Source organism: Sorex fumeus, unplaced genomic scaffold (genome assembly GCF_029834395.1).
Source record: "Sorex fumeus unplaced genomic scaffold, SorFum_2.1 ptg000044l, whole genome shotgun sequence".
NCBI lineage: Eukaryota > Metazoa > Chordata > Mammalia > Eulipotyphla > Soricidae > Sorex > Sorex fumeus.
Genome location: NW_026606101.1, coordinates 8,690,707 through 8,705,306, shown reverse-complemented (window position 1 = coordinate 8,705,306; position 14,600 = coordinate 8,690,707). Strand labels below are relative to the sequence as shown.

General features: G+C 46.5%; 1 protein-coding gene across 1 annotated transcript in view; it reads left to right on the top strand.

The window, feature by feature from the left end:
* CTNNBL1 (catenin beta like 1) overlaps positions 1–14,600 on the top strand; it is a 186,485-nt gene that overhangs the window by 100,201 nt on the left and 71,684 nt on the right. The gene's annotated exons all lie outside the window — the stretch shown is intronic.

The following is a 14,600-nucleotide window of genomic DNA, read 5'->3' as shown; positions in this document are numbered from 1 at the left end:
CTGTCGAGTTTCCTAGATACCAAAGGCAAGGCCCTTGGGTACACACGTATGATCTTTCCTTCGGTGAGTAGGTGAACGAAAGCTCTTGTTTCTGTCTGTCTGGCAGTTGTCGGTCGGTGATCTGACCTACCCACCGGGGACAAAAGTCTCCCTGCCATTCACTTCTAAGCTGATTCTGTGTTGATTTCTCAACATAGGCCAATTGTCTTGACATCCGAAATAGGTCTGTCTCTTCCCTGTGCTTGCTTGTCTTTTTATTATTGGCAGGAGCATCTCTTCCATATATATTTTTTTTTCCATGCACGCGTCCTTTCCTTATTTCCTTATTTCAGTAATGAGCCCTGCCTGTGTGCTGTGGTGAGCACGGTCGACGCGGAAGTATGCCAAGACGGCTTTAGAACTTCGCCGTACCCTCCCTCGGATAGCTTGTAAATCCTCCTTCTTTGTATATTTTATTATTTCCGCCGTACTCCTTAAAATATTCAATGTGGATTTCATGGGAGCGAATTTCACGGAATCCTAAAAAGATGGAAGCAAATGGGAGGCGGTTAGAGTGATAACTTTTGAGAAATTTGACAAGGAAGAGGGGGGAGGAGGTGGTGCCGCACAGTATTTTAAATATGGAGATCTTAGCGGTGTTTGCACGGTTGGCAGACTAAATATAATAGGGGGGTTCTTTGTGGAATTGGAGGAGAGTATGGTGTCTTCAATTTCTCCCACGTGTTCCGAGGGAAACTCTTGAACAACTTCTTCGAAAAAGTGATCTTAATAAATTTTGTATGTTGTACACATAATTTTTGAGTGTAGACATGCAAAAGTGCTATTAACACATTGGTGAAGTAGGTGCTAAGTTCAATGGTAGCTTATGCAGAAGTTAGTAAGATGGGCCCTACCTTAGAGAAACTTAAAAAAAAAACAAAACAGAAAAAGAGCTGTCCTACACATCTTTGGGGTGTGTGTGGTGAGGGGGGGTGGGCTTGTTTCTGCTAGTTCTTTTCTCCCTATAATTGTTTTCTTGTTTTTAACAACTTTCAGTCCTCCCACACATGTAATTTCCTATAATGTTTCTTTTTAAACTTAACTTGCTGTTTCTCATGCTGTGACACAGACTTCACGAGAGTTTTCAGTAAAGCTACATAATGGACTCCAAGAGAATCTTGCTTCATTAGTATTCTGTTCTTGATGTTGAGATTATTTCCAATGTTTTGCCATGTGAACAGATTCTGCAGTGACCGTGTTTTGTATTTCAAACTTTTTTTTTCTATTTAAAATTATCGATATATATGTACATATATATATATATATATATATATATTCTAAAATACCGTCTCTGTAGACGCTTGTGGTGACACTGTAAACCTTTGTTCAATGCCTCCCAGATTTTGGATTGATTGAAAGGCTCCCTTTTATGTAATTGCTTTAATTTTTTTTTTCTTTTAGGCAGGGAAGGCATTAGAATTATTCTAGCGTCTTTAATATTCATCTCTGTTTTGCTGGCTTTTATTCTCTTGGGTCTTTTGTTTATTTACCCTTCTAATTAACCGGCCTTTCGTGAAGATGACCCGTCTTCTCTCCTGCAAATAACATACCGAGAAGATGCATTTGACGTCCGAGGCTTCCTAACCTTTAAACTATCCTTGGCAGGAACTTTTCTTACACTTCTTAAAGGTCTGGATTGCCCGTGGCTCTGGATGGTTGCGTGCAAATATGAAGTGATGTATTCCAAAAGCATATGGTTTGGTAATGTGCAGCAGTAGGGAGCTGAATAAATAACCAGAAATATGGATCATTCCAGCAAGAATGCGGAGATTCCCGTGCCTAATTAAAAGGGAGCTCCAAAGACTTAGAAACTTTACCTCTCTCGGATTGCCCAACTTCAGTTTTGAAGTGGGAAGTGACTGGTACGGGGAGTAATTCTTTGGGATTAATTAATTATTAGCAGATTCAGTGTTTCCTTTTTCCCTTTCTTGGACATTTTTTTTTTTCTGTGTTATTTTTCCTTCTCTAGATTACCAAATAGGAGTGTCACTGGGAGTTGGAGGTTTTATTTTGGTAAGATTTACCTCTTCTGCTGGAGTGATAGAATAGCTGGCAGGGCGCCTACCTGCATGCTGATCCACATTCCATCCCCGACACCCCATATGGTCCCCCAACTCCACCAGGAGTAAGCCCTGAGTGCAGAGCCAGGAGTGAGCCTTGAGCACGGCTGGGTGCGTTCCAAAACCAAAGGGACAAAAAGATTTACCTCTTCTGATCTAGCAAGAGCTTCCACGATGCTGTCTGCCGCAGAGGTAGAGGGCCTTTTTTCTGCCCAGACCACTGGATATTTGTAACGTTGTTCTCAGGCCTTACAGTTCAGGCATACAGGCTGCAGGCAGCCCCCGAGAAGCACACAATTCTGACATGCACCAGGTCTCCCAGGCCAGATGTTATTCCCCCGGGAGGAAGGGCCCACTCAAGACCAGGAAAGTGCATGTTAGATGTTTCGGGGAAATGCCAGTGGTTCCGTTGCTTCTAATCACTAATCTTCACTTTGTTTTGAGCATTCGCTGAAGAGTTGGGAATTGCTCACTGGGAAAGATAGTGGTTTGGTATAGCGTGGGAGAAGGGCTTTGAAGTTTAGGTGAACAGGCTAGGCAACACAGGGTCACCTTTCTGACCTCTGACCTTCAGTGAAAAGTGGGAGTAGCAGAGACTTCATGGAAATCAGATGATAAAGGAGATAATTCTACAGCTATTCCAGTATTGATCTGTGTTAAAAGCTAGGCCTATACAAAAATGAACAAGACAGGATTTCTTGACTTCAGAAGATTCAGTAGCTTGTCAGGGAAGTGATTTTAAGTAAATGTAATATAGTTTAATGTGGTAGCTATCAAAAGAAACAGTTTATTTTGCATGTCTATACCATTAGGGGAGTTTTTGCACTTCTGATTATTGGTAAGGATATGTGACCAACAAAATAACCTTTTATACCGACATATTGTTATGTACCTGTGCACTTCACATGGATACATGTGTATTATTTAATTTAATATTTTTTGTTTTATTGAGACAATTTATATGCAGCAAACCCATTTTTAAGTGCACAGTTAAATTTTAGCAGGTGTATATACATCTTTATATTATGGTAAATTTATAAATAATACTGTCCAATAGAAGTGATATGGAAACAAAATATATAGTTTGAAATAGCCATGATAGAAAGGTTAAAAGGCACAGAATTAATTTTAGTATTGTTACTTAAGCCAGAATATTAAATCACCATTTAACATGCAGTCGATTAAAAAATTATTAGTGAGCCATTGTCCGTCTTTTTAAATTCTAACATTTTGAAATAGTGTATTTAGACTTGCATCTCAATTAGCTGCAGACTTTTCATCAGAGTACCCAATTTGTATTTAGACTTCATGAAATTTGAAGTTGAAAAAGCAGGTTCTTCTACCTGCTTCTCCAAGTAGACTTTAAACGGGGGCCGGTGCTATTGTGCTGCAGGTAGGGTGCTTGACTTGTCTAGCATTGACCTCCTGGTCCCCTAAGTCCTCCAGGAATGATCCCTGACCACAAACCCAGGGGTCAGCCCTGAGCACTACAAGATGTGGTCTAAAAAAAAAATGCAAACATGTAAATAAATGAATATTCCCCAGGGTTAGTGCAGTGGGGAAGGCACTTGCCTTGCACACAGCAGACCCGGGTTTGATCCCCAGCACCACACATGGTCGCCCCTCTCACCTACAGCTAGGCGTAAACCCTGGACAGGGGGTATGAAACTAAAACAAAGAAAAGTTTCCCAGTAACTGAATCAAGTTATTAATCCTCAAAGCTGACTTTAAGTTTATTTAAGGTAGAAATCGATAGGGCCAGAATGATAATACAGTGGGTGGGGTGCTTGCCTGGCATGTAGCTGATTTGGATTCCACCCCCAGCACCCCATGTGGTCCCCTGCACCTACCTGGAGGGAGTCTTGAGTGCAGAGCCAAGAGTGGGCACTGCCAGGTATGGCCCCCAAACGAAATCATAATAATTTTTAAAAAACAATAGTAAAATTAAATTTAAATTAAAGTGGGGCTGAAGCACCAGTAGGGCTGGAGCGATAGCACCGCGGTAGGGCGTTTGCCTTGCACGCAGCCAACATGGCCGACCTGAGTTCGATTCCTCCACCCCTCTCGGAGAGACCGGCAAGCTATTAAGAGTATCTCGCCCGCACGGCAGAGCCCGGCAAGCTACCCGTGATGTATTCGATATGCCAAACACAGTAACAACAAAAAAAGTCTCCAATGGAGACGTTACTGGGCCTGCTCGAGCAAATCGAAGAACAACGGGAGGACAGTGACAGTGAAGCACCAGTACAGCGCGGCACTTTCCTTGCATGTGGCTGCCCCGGGTTCTGTCCCTGGCAGCGCACGGTCCCCTGGGTGTGATCCCTGAGCAAAGCCAGGTGTGGACCCCAAAGCATTTGATTTCAAGTCAAATGTTAGCTCCTGGGTTGCATTAATCTCACTGCGAAGGGCCACAGGTGCTCATTAGCTCCCTGTCACTGGGGTCCTCCACACCCTAGTCAGTTGTCACAGGCTAAGCCTTCGAGGTTTATGTTTCGTTCATCGAGATTGTTTGCCTTCTCCCGTGTGGTGTGCTACTACTGGTTTATCAGTGTTGTGGCATCTGAGATGTCAGGAAGTTCGGTACTTTTATCGGGAAGGTCCAGCTGTAATTAATTGGGTGGCAGCTTAGGGGGATGGGCGTGACTGCTGGGGCTCCCACAGATCAGGGATGTGAGAGGCGGTAGCCGACTTTGAGGAACTGCGTGGCTTATTTCATTCAGCAGATTGTCTTTGAGGTGTAGTGTGCTTGTGTTAGGAGTTTGTTTCCTTTTCACGTGTGGTACTCTTCTGCTTCTGTATTCCAGAATCGGTGTATTTATTTGCCTGGCGATGCGTGTCAGTGTTCTTTCCAGTGTTTTGCCATTGTGACTAACGCTAGTGAAAAGTCTGTGGATAAATATATTTCTCATTTCTCTGCATTTCTCATGTATTTTTATTTCCAAGTGCCCATCAGATGAATGACCAAGTCATATTGTAAAATAAATGTAAGCTTATTTTAGAAACTCTTTCCCAAAATGATTATATTGTTTTCACTTCCTGCCAGTAAGCCTAGGGAATTCTGCGTGCTCCTTATCCTTCTCCATCCTCAATACCCTCAGACTTTAAATTTTGCCACTCGAGGTCTGTGGCGGTTTGGGTTCCCATTTGCATAATGACCGATGACACTGAGTGTCTTCTTGTGTACATCTCAACCTTTCTGATACAATATCTCTGTTAAGGTCAGACCTGGATTTAAGCCTTTAGTCCATCTGGCATTATTTTCTTGAATCGTAAGTGTTCTTTATTCAAGAGACAAGTCTGTCAGATGAATGTTTAGGAAATAGTTTCCCCCACATCTGTGGCCTACCTCTTCATTTTTCAAGTGTCCTTTGAAAAGCAAAAGTGGGCTGGAGAGATAGCACAGCGGGTAGGGCGTCTGCCTTGCACGCGGCCAACATGGCCGACCCGAGTTCGATTCCTCTGCCCCTCTCGGAGAGCCCGGCAAGCTACCGAGAGTATTCAATATGCCAGACGCAGTAACAACAAAGTATCCAATGGAGACGTTACTGGGCCCGCTCGAGCAAATCGATGATCAACGGGAGGGCCTTTACTTTACTTACTTATGAATTGTGCTCGGGTATTGCACGTAAGCTGCAAAACCAAACCCCAATGTCTATCAGAACGCTTCTGCGTCTCCTATAAGTTTTCAGTTCCCGGTCTCACAGTTACGCGTTTGCTGTTGGTTTTGTTATTTCTGCATGTAGATGCCCAATTCTGGCACCCTACATTGCAGAGATGGTGTTTCATTAAATTGCTCGCACCTTTGTCAGAAATCAGTTTATCCTCTAGGTGAGGATCTCTTCCTGCATTTTCTAATCTGTCCCTGTGATCTGTGTGTCTGGTGTTTTTGTGTGTTTGTTTTTGCTCAAACCGCACTTATTTATTTCTAGATTTGGGGGCCCTACCTGGCGGCGTCAGGCCCCTGGCTGTTTCTCAGGAGTTGTTCCCAGTGGCGCGGGGAGTGGAGGGGGCGGTCAGGTGGTCCCGAGATCCAACCTGGGCCTTGGGCCTCGTCTGCAGAGCGTTGCTTCAGCCCATTGCGCTGAAGTTCTTGTAGACGGTTCTGCCCTGTCTTCGCTTCCCTCAGCCCTTTCTCACACCCACCCCACCTGCTGTTAGTACAGGAACTGGATTCTGACGGGCTGCGCTTCACTCACTCTGTGGGAAGCATCTGTTGGCGCGGCTGGGACTGGACCCTCCAAGCATCCTTCCTTCTTCCACTTGTGCCCCCCCTTTCCTGATAGGGGGCACACCCAAGTCTCCCGGCGACTCTTTCTGAGTAGATGAAGACGCTTTTAGAAATCTTTTTTTTTTTTTTCGCCGCCGAGGGCCAGTGGGCCGGAACATTTCTCGGAGATCCAGGCGATGGACCCGCAGGATGAGGCACCACGTATCAGAAAGCCAAGTAGCGGAGAACTCAGCCTCCTGCGTGGCGACGCTGGGTCCTGCTGGGCCTGGGCCAGAATTATAGAGTGTGACGAGCACGAAGCAGAACCGGATCTGGCCGATTTGAGGGAGCCCGCCCCTCAGCTGCCTGCCCTTTTGACTGGTGCCCACAGTGGGCATCAGAGCAGAAGCCCTCAGTCTCTCTCCCTGTGAAACACCCGTACCTCTCGGCTCTCAGCATCCCTCATCCCCGGGGTATTCTGGGTCTGGAATCAGTGGTACCCGGCGGGCGCTGCTTTGCCCTTCCTTCTCGCCCTTGCCCCCTGGCAAGGTGTTAGTCTAGTTGTCAGGTGACTGTTTGGGTTTTTTTTTTTTTCCTGTGTTGAGTGTCTGTATTTCACATGGCTTGACAGAATCAATAAGGGGGGTTGGGGGAGGGGGCAGGTGATTTTCTTGTTGTTTTTCTCTCGCTGCCGAAGGCCAGATGAAGACATTTTGGAAGAGTCGAGATTGCTGCAGTGGCGTTTTAAAGTGGAACTCCTGCTGGGAAAAGTCACAGAAGCGTCTTAGCATTTGTGGGAGCCCCCCCCCCCACCTCCCCACCCTCAGAAGAGTGTCTCCTTTGTGGTGTTTGGAGGGGCCACTTCTGGTGGTACTCAGGAATCGCTCCTGGCTCTGCACTTGGGGGAATCGAACCCAGGTCATCCATGTGCAAGGCAAGGACCCGGCCCACTATACTGTCTCTCAGGCCATCACACTAGTGTCTGGAGAGAGAAGGAGAGAGAAAAGATGAAGCAGAGGTGCAAACCACTTATGTAGTGCCAAATTCTAAACTGGAGGAGAGAGGGGCCCCAAGCAATAGCACAGTGAGTAGGGCGCTGGCCTTGCACACAGCTGACCTGGGTTCGATCCCTGGCACTCCCATATGGACGTCCCCCAAGCACTGCCAGGAGTGATGATACCTGAGCTAGTAACTCCTGAGCACGGCTGGGTGTGGCCCCAAACCCCAAAATAAATTAATTAAAAATAAAATAAACTGGAAGGGAGAAAGATCCAGGCATGGGTTGCTCTGGTGCCTGCCAGGCAGCTTGGCTTCACTTTTGTGGCCTGGAGTTAGGGTACAGCATGGGTGTTGGGGCTGGGTTGCTGTCAAAGTGCTGGAGAGTGGAGAGGAACCACGTGGAGTAATTGTTGTCAGGGATAGTCGAGAGAAAAATAAAAATGTCTGCATGCCACAACTTATGGGAAGGGTTAGCAGAAGGATTCGATTCCAAGGGTCTGCTTCACAGAAATAAGAGTCAAGGGCCGAAGCAATAGTCCAGCGGGTAGGGCATTCGCCTTGCACGAGGCCGACCCGGGTTCAATCCCCAGCATCCCATATGGGCCCCCAAGCACCACCAGGAGTAATTCCTGAGTGCATGAGCCAGAATAACTCCTCCCCCCTCCCCCCCCCCCCACAAAATAAATGAGTCAGTTATACTTGCTGGGGAGTAGACCCTTTAGAATTTAGCAGGAAGTGAGGGTGGAGTCTTAAGACATCGCCGGAGAGATAGTATAGCAGGTAGGGGCTGCCTTTCATGCAGCTGACCTGAGTTCGATCCTCGGCATCCCATAATGCCCCCCTGAGCCCCACCAAGAGTGATCCCTGAGGGCAGTCAGGAGTAAGCCCTGAGCATCACCAGATGTGGCCCCCCAAACAAACAAACTAAATCCTGCCCTCCTTGTCGCCTGGTGGAGACTGGCTGTGATCGCCGAGCCCATCATTACAGCTGTCTCTGCGCCCCCCAAGCTGCAACAGGAGACCCTGTTCCTTCAAGTTACGCTGGTCGCCCACTGCCCTGCCTCCACAGCACTCTGTGGAACTGTGTGTCCCCGTATCCTTTGTGCTCTAAAAGGCAACAAAGCCAGTGGGAGAGGGGAAAAAAAATCCCAGTGTCATTTTCCTTGAAAATGTTGACAGGAAGTTTATTACTTCTATTGTAAAGCCCTGTTCCAGTTAGAAGGAGAAGAGGCCACTAGCATCCCAGGGGCCGGAGAAACGCTGCTCGGCATCCGCGTTAGCTAAAACCCGGCAGATCCATCTCGGTTATTAACTCTGTAGGCAAAACAGGAGAGAAGGGGGAGTGAGGAAGAGGAGGGCCGCAGACATGTCATTCCAGGAGCCACCCCGGTTTATTTCCACTGAGGTTTTGCCGGAAGATTTTCCGTAAGCTAAGGAAAAGTGTCTCTGACCAAAAAAAAAAAAAAAAAAAAAAAAACGCCGAAAGAGGACTGTAATCCAGCTGTAAAATAAGTCTTTGCAGGCCCGCTTCTGAGCTGTAAGCGTGTCTCAATGCTTTTTTTGGCAGGGGTTCTGGGTTTTTTTTCCTTTTGAACCTTTAATTTTTTTTTTTTTCCTTTTTGGGTCATACCCAGCGATGCACAAGGGTTACTCTTGGATCATGCACTCAGGAATTACTCCTGGTGATGCTCGCGGGACCATATGGGATGCTGGGAATTGAACCCGGTGAGCCATGTGCAAGGCAAACGCCCTGCCTGCTGTACTATCGCTCCAGCCCCCGAAACTTTGATTTTTACTCCCTTTAATTTTTGCTCCATGTTGGCATTGTTCCTAGTGGACAGGTGAAGGTTCAGGCCCTTTGGGTGTTTGTGCTCGTCCTTTATTTTGTTTCTTCGAGGGAAAACCTTTTCTTCTGACCTTCGGTCTCACCGATTCAACGGCAGGAACATAGTAATCATGCCAGCCCGTTAGAACTCCGCCCTGCCTGCCCAGGGGCCTAGAGCCCGGCCTGCACGGGAGACAGGCTTCGTGCCTATAGTCGGCAACATGTGTTGCCTTATGTTGCTGGCCGGGTACTGCCACCCTCACTGAGACGGGGAGGGGCTGTTGCTACATGTTCTTCAGGAACCCGGAAAACGCTTCTGAGGCACAGAGCAATCCTTCCAACCATACTCCCCAGGCTGGCGCTCCCTCTTCATAAACGGGAAGACGCAGTGGCCTCAAAGGATGATGAAACCAGAGGGCTGGAGAGATAGCACAGCGGGAAGGGCGTTTACCTTGCATGCGGCTGACCGGGTTCAATTCCCAGCATCCCATATAGTCCCCTGAGCACTGCCAGGGGTAATTCCTGAGTGCAGAGCCAGGAGTAACCCCTGTGTATCGCCAGGTGTGACCCAAAAAAGCCAAAAAAAAAAAAAAAAAGACGATTAAACCAGAGCAGGAGCAACTGGCAGGGCCTGGTTGGGGCCTCCTCACCCCTTGCCGCCGACCCATAGCTGGAGTTTGTGGGTTTCACCGTAGGTCGGTCACACTTAAAGAAAATATAAAAGTGGGTGAATTTTGCCGACTGTGTCGACCTGAGCCTCATAACGCATATGTGGGTCATGCCCAAGAGGCCTTCGTTTCCCTGGGGAGCCCTGGATGCCTCTCACGCCGTCTCCCAGTCTCCCAGGCAACCAGTGATATGCTTCCTGGCCATCTCGAGTTTCTTGTAAATGGAATTATGTAGTGTGTGCTCTGCCGTGAGGCCTCGCTGGAATCATCTTGATACTCTGGAGCAATACAGCTGTGTGTCGCTTAGCAACTGGGCTGCTTCCTGAGAGGCATGTGGGATGTTGTGATGACGAGAGCATCACAGCGTGTGCTGGGCACACCTCGGTGGCATCGCCTGCTATGCCGGGCCGTTGGCACGTCTGTGTGTCTGGGTGTTCTGGGCGTCAAACCTAGAGCTGCACTGGTGCAGGGCACTTGCTGTGTCCTCAGCCCGGTCTCTCCTCCTGAAGCCACGGTCACACTTGAGTAGAAGGAAGTGTCGGTAATCAACCTGAGGCTGGAGTTGGTCATTTTGCTCCTTGCCAGGTAGTACTTGATTTTTATGGGGGGAAAGTTGTTTGAAGACTTATTTCTGGTTAAAAACATTATATATGTATATGTATACACACACACACACACACATTGGTTTATAATACTATTCATAATGGTTTCTCGTGGACATAATTGCAGCACTACAGCCATCACCAGTGTACCCCTCCCCCTTCCCCAAGGAACCCAGCCCGCCTCCCTCTCATCTCCTTTCCCCCAACTCAGTTGTGTGTGTCAGTCCCCACCCCCACCACCCCACCCTCATGTAATGGCTGTTTGGCTGTTTGTTGCTATGTTGCCATGTGTTTTTAAGTCCTACTTCTGAGAGAGATATACTGTGCCTGACCCTTCATTTCGACTGACTTCGTTCAGCGTGAGATCCAGAAGTTTCATCCGTGTTGCAGCAAATTGTATAATTTTGTCCTTTCTGAGAGCTGCATAGTATTCCATTATCTATGTATGTATATATGTAGGAAATCTCACATACATGTGGGTATGTATAAGGTTTACACACACACACACACACATATAAGGTTCATGTGTGTATGTGTGTGTGTGTGTGTGTGTGTGTACACTTGACAACTCTGTTCATCAGTAGTTGGGCTTCCAAGTCTTGGCTGTGGTACTGAGTGCAGCAGTGAACATAGGTGTGTATCTTTGTCCTTTCGAATGAATGATTTTGTGTCTGTGGGAGTAGATGCCAGGAAGTGCCATCACTGACTCGTACGAGAGTTCTCTTCCTATTTTTTTGAGATTTATTCACTGGTTGATGGGCTTTGGGGTTTCTGATTTGTTCACTCTTAAGAACAAAGCTGCTATTATTATTCACAGAACAGATCTCTAGGTAAATACGCTTTTCATTTCTCTCGGATAACTACCGGTGAGTTGAGTGCCGGGGTCCTGTGATCGATGGACTGTTCATTTCTCAGACACCGCCAATCTCTTTTGCAGAATGGCTGTTGCTTGTCCCTGTAGTGCCGGAGATTTTCAGTCGCTCTGCATCCTTGCTCCTCCCTGCTGTGGAGAGTGAATTTTGTTTTAGCCTCCCAAGTGGGTACGTGGAGGTATCAGGGGTGGGTTTGCTTGTCATCTCTCTCATAGTGAATGGCCCTGGATGTCTTTCTGTGTGCTTGCTTGCTGTCCACACAGACCTTTGATGGTGTGAGACCTTTTTTTACCCAGTGTTGGAGGCCCTTGTCTGATTAGTTGATTGTAACAATGTTTTGTGTACCATTGGAGCTCTCTCTGGTCAGATTGAGGTTACAGGTTCGCCTTCTCATAAGAATTTAGCTTACTTTGCATTTTTGTATCGTGAAAAAGTTCCTCGAAAAGTTTCAGAGGTTGGTGAAATATTATTTTTAATTTGTTCCAAATGATATTTCCCCTAATTGAATAAACTTGGACAGTTTGTCTTTCAAGGAACCCACTTTATCTTTGTCATCAGACTTATTGGGATTAAGTTGTTTACGAGTATTCTCCCGTTAATTCCTTTAATCTCTGTAGACTCTGTGGCAAGGCCCTGAAGATAATGTTGGCCATCTGTCTTCTCCCCTTTCCTCACCTTCCCCCCAATAGTCTAGCTAAAGGTTTATCAATTTTACTGATCTTCTCTGAGAATCGTTTTTGTCAACTTTTCTCTCTCCCTTTTGTTTGTTTGTTTTTTTTTTTTTTTATGTTTCATTCCAGGGAATTCTGCTCTGCTCTTTATTCTTTTCTTTCATGTGTTGTCTTGGAGTCACAACCAGCCATGCTTAGGGCTGACTCCTGGCACTGAGCTCAGGACTCAATCCTGGCAGGACCACATGGGATGCCGGTGATGAAGACCCCCTGTGCTCCCTCTCCAGCCCCTCTTCCTGCTTTCTTCCCCCGTCCCTCTGGTGTTGGTGCCTGTCCTCTCTGCTCTGATGTCCAGGGGTCCGCGGTGCTTGCACACTTGGTCATGGTGGTACACGGGAGATTCCGGATGTCGTGGTGCTGGTGGCGGTGCCGTGGGGGTTGTTCTTGGTGACCTAGTGGCGGTGCCAGGGACTGAACTCCTGGGTCTCACACATGCTGGACAGGAGCCCCAGCCCTGAGGACTCCCCTTCCCCCCCCCGCCCCCCGCCCCCAGACCTTTGATCTTCCTCGTTTCTCTTCTTCCGGTTACTCTGAGTGCTCAGTTGGTTCTCTTTCCTGACTTGTCCAGATGGGGGCTAGAGATCATTCTTTGAGACCAGTCTCCGCCACTCACTTAATGGCGTGCTATCGGGTCCCCTCTAAACTGCCGCCTCAGCCTTGTCACACACATTTGACACATTGTGTTTTCGCTCTCTTTTTTTTTCCTGCTAAAAATGCTTTGGGATTTCTCTTTCAATTTTATACCTGCACCAGGAGTTCTTTAAAGGTGTGTGGTTTAGTTTCCAGGGATGTGGGGATCTCTCAAATATTTTTGATTTCTACATTATACCATTATCCAGGAGACATGTTTTTTGTTTGGTTAAGACTTTTCAGGTTTATTAACGCTTATTTTTTTTTTTATTAGTGAAACACCATGAGGTACAGTTGTAGATTTACAATTTTTGTGCTTAGGTTTCAATTATACAATGATCAGATACCTATCCCTCCACCTATTAACGCTTATTTTTGACCCAAAATATAATCAGGGTTGGGGCTGGAGCAATAGTACATTTGCCAACGGACCCAGGTTCAATCCCTGACTTCCCATATGGTCCTCAACCCCTACCAGGAGTAATCCCTGAGCACAAAGCCAGGAGTAAAACCTGAGTATAGCTGTGTGTGACCCAAAAACAAACAAAATATACCCCCAAAACCTACAATCAGTCTTCCTAAATATTTCTCATGTGAAGAGTATACATTCTGTTGTTATTGAATGGAATGTTCTTTCTATAAATATCAGTTCCGATGAATTTGAATGTTGCTTAAGTCTTGTATTTCCTTCCAGACTTGGTCTGTTAGTTGCTGAGATGGGTGTCAAAACCTGATTATAATGGTGGATTCTTTGCAGTTCGTGAATTTTTACTTCAAGTGTTTTGTGGTGCTTAAACATTTAGAAGCATTTGCTCTTTTGCTCGATTGAAATGATATTCAATAATATAGATACTGTGTCTGATGCTATAATATAGCCCCCCCTCAGATTTTTCTTGCTTCGTATTATAGCACAGTGTATATCTTTTATCTAACTTTGGACTCCATGCCCTCGATTCAGACATTGAAAGTCTAACTCCCAAGGTGGTTGTATTTGGAAATAGGGCCCTTAAGGAGGTGAAACAGGTTAGATGCGTTTGAACTGGTGGATCCTTAATCTACTAAAACTTCTGAGTACAGCAAGAGACCCCAACTGTGTGGACACAGGATAAAAGGTCTGTCGAGACACAGAGAAAGCGGAACTGGAGAGATAGTATGATGGGGAGGGCGCTTGTCTCGCACATATGTGACCTGGGTTCAATCCCCAGTACCCCTTATGTTACCTTGAGCCCCACCAGGAGAGATTCCTGTGCTCAGAATTAGGGGTAGCCCTTGAGCACAGCTGATGGCTGATGTGGTCCACAAACAAATAGACAGCGAGAAGGCAACTCTCTGAAGGCCCAGGGGGAGGGTTTCGTGAATTCCAGCCCTGGCACCGCATTCATCCCATTCATCCTGGTCTCCGTCTCCAGAATTGTGAGGCAACACACATTTCTTCCCTTGGTCCTTCCAGTCTGTGTTGTTTTGTTATGGTGACCCTAGAAGACTAATAATACACCACCTTTTTTTTTTTTTTTCATAAAACCTGTTTAGTGCCTTTTTTATTAAATGTAGGAGTACTGCCGTTTATTTAGCCACCGATTAAGCTGACTAAAACAGGCATGAACTCCACATTACTTTTTAAAAAAAAAATTTAATTCTATTTTCATAAAGTTGTTCGCAGTAATTGTTTACACTCCACAATTCAACACCAGTCCCACCACCATTACACCTTTCTACCACAATTATTTCGAATTTTCCCACCACCACCGAAGCCTGCCCCACAGGCAGATGCTAAATGATTTATTTTGCATCGCTTGTTATGCAAAAGACCTCCAGAACCAGCCACAGCCATGCTGAGACCACTCTCTACATGCATGAAGGTACCGCAGAGGAACAAAGGCATGTGGGTCCCAGGGCTGAGATCTCCAAGCCTGCTTGGATCGGGGCTGAGCATCCTCCACCCAGATCCTCCATCTTCCAGTGGGGGG